Source organism: Sciurus carolinensis, chromosome 11 (assembly GCF_902686445.1).
Source record: "Sciurus carolinensis chromosome 11, mSciCar1.2, whole genome shotgun sequence".
Classification (NCBI taxonomy): Eukaryota; Metazoa; Chordata; class Mammalia; order Rodentia; family Sciuridae; genus Sciurus; species Sciurus carolinensis.
Window position 1 is genome coordinate 58139846 of NC_062223.1, and position 2235 is coordinate 58142080.

Consider the following 2235-nt stretch of genomic DNA (forward strand, 5'->3'; position numbering starts at 1 on the left):
AACCTTTTCTTTAAGGGGAGATCAATAGTAGTAGTGCCCAATTCAGACACTATGCAATCCTAGACCAAATAGTCCCTATGAGGACAATAACAAAATTGTCATAATAAACAGAATGAGTTCAAATATTATCTTCAGTAAAATGAACAGATTTGCAATAAGGTCTGCAGTTTCAAATGGAGGACAGAGAGGATGCAGAGGGATGTAGAATGTGGCTGTTAATGGGATAAGAAAAGCATATACAGAAGTTCTAGATAATAGAAAGGGTGAGAATGTAATCAAAAGAAATTGAATGTTAGCATGCCAAAATGGATGAAAGAGACTCTGAGAAAACAGGTAAACAAAAGGAAAAGAGAGCAAGAAAAGTAAAGAAATAAAAACTTAAATTTTTTCAATAAGGAGAAAAAAGAAAATCTACAGTATAACAGTCATATAGTAATGAAACCTCCAAGTCTTCAGTAGCCTGATGCATGAAAGGTACCTGACAATGAGCTTCAAACCTCCAGCAAGCATCTCAGGATGGGTTTTGCCCCACCTAAAGTTCAGAGCTATGGCTTCTAGGATTATCCGAGATGGCCGTTATGGCTTCGAAATATGTTGGCAAATGGGGAGCTGCAGGTCAGGGTGTGGACGTGATCAGCTGGAGGCCCTGGAGGTGGGGTGTGGTTGGTCAGGCAGGGATCCTGGAGGCCGGGTGCAATCAGTCAGTCTGGGATCCTGGTGATAGGGCACAGTCAGTTGGTCTGGGGTTCCTGGCCCCAGGGAGCCCTCAGTGGATGTGAGGGCCCCAGAGGCAGGGAGTGATTGGTCAGGCTGAGGGCTCCTGAGACGGGACTCAGTCAGTTCGTCCAGAAGTCCTACGGGTCCTGACTGTTGTCTCAAAATGGCAGCAGCCATGTGTAATCAAACCTGCAGGTACTGTAACAGTGAACTTCCAGGCAACAGCAGGCAGCTGGTGCTCCCCTGGCAGTCGGCAATCAGTTTGCTGACTGTTGTCAGTAGATCGGGAGGTAAACCTCGTGTGTTGGTTGATGGATAGGCTTTTAATTTATTTGGTCTAATTGCTCTGGCTATTGTTTCAAGGATGATGTTGAATAGAAGTGATTGAAGAGGACATTCCTATCTTGTTCAAGTTTCTAGAGGAAATGCTTTCAGTTTTTCTCCATTTAGAAATATGTTGGCTGTTGGTTTAGCATAGATAGCCCTTACAATGTTGAGTTGTTGAGTTATGTTCCTATTTTCCTTACTTTTTCTAATGTTTTAAGCATGAAAGGGTGCTGTATTTTATCAAACACTTTCTTAGCATCTATTGAAATAATCATATTATTCTTTTTTTTTTTGAACCCAGGACCTTGTGATTGCAAGGCAAGCACTCTACCAACTGAGCTATATCCCCAGCCCCATCATATTATTCTTTTTTTTTATTGTAAACAAATGGGATACATGTTGTTTCTCTATTTGTACATGGAGTCAAGGCATACCATTTTGTAATCATAAATTTACATAGGTTAATGTTGTTTGATTCATTCTGTTATTTTTTCTCTTTCCCCCCACCCCCCCCCCCCCCTCTTTTCCCTCTATACAGTCCTTCCTTCCTCCATTCTTACCACCCTCCTTATCCCTAACCATAAACCTAACCCTAACCCTAACACTAACCCCTCCCACCCCCCATTATATGTCCTCATCTGCTTATCAGCGAGATCATTCGTCCTTTATTTTTTGAGATTGGCTTATCTCACTTAGCATGATATTCTCCAATTTCATCCATTTGCCTGCAAATGCCATAATTTTATCATTCTTCATTGCGGAGTAATATTCCATTATATATATGCCACAGTTTCTTTATCCATTCATCAACTGAAGGGCAACTAGGTTGTTTCCACAATCTGGCTATGGGGGAAAAGGTACACTCATAATTGCTGGTGGGGTTGCAAATTAGTGCAGCCACTCTGGAAAGCAGTATGGAGATTCCTCAGAAAGCTTGGAATGGAACCAGCATTTGACCCAGCTATCCCACTCCTTGGTTTATACCCAAAGTACTTAAAATCAGCATACTACAGAGATACAGCCCATCATAATATTCTTAACTTTAAGTCTATTGATGTGATGAATTACATTTATTGGTTTCAGAATACTGAACCAACTTTGCATCCCTGGGATGCCAATGAATTTTTCTTGGGAGACTGAACCTGTTTCAGAGTGTACATACCTCAGTTCAGGCTGCCTGGAGCCAATGAC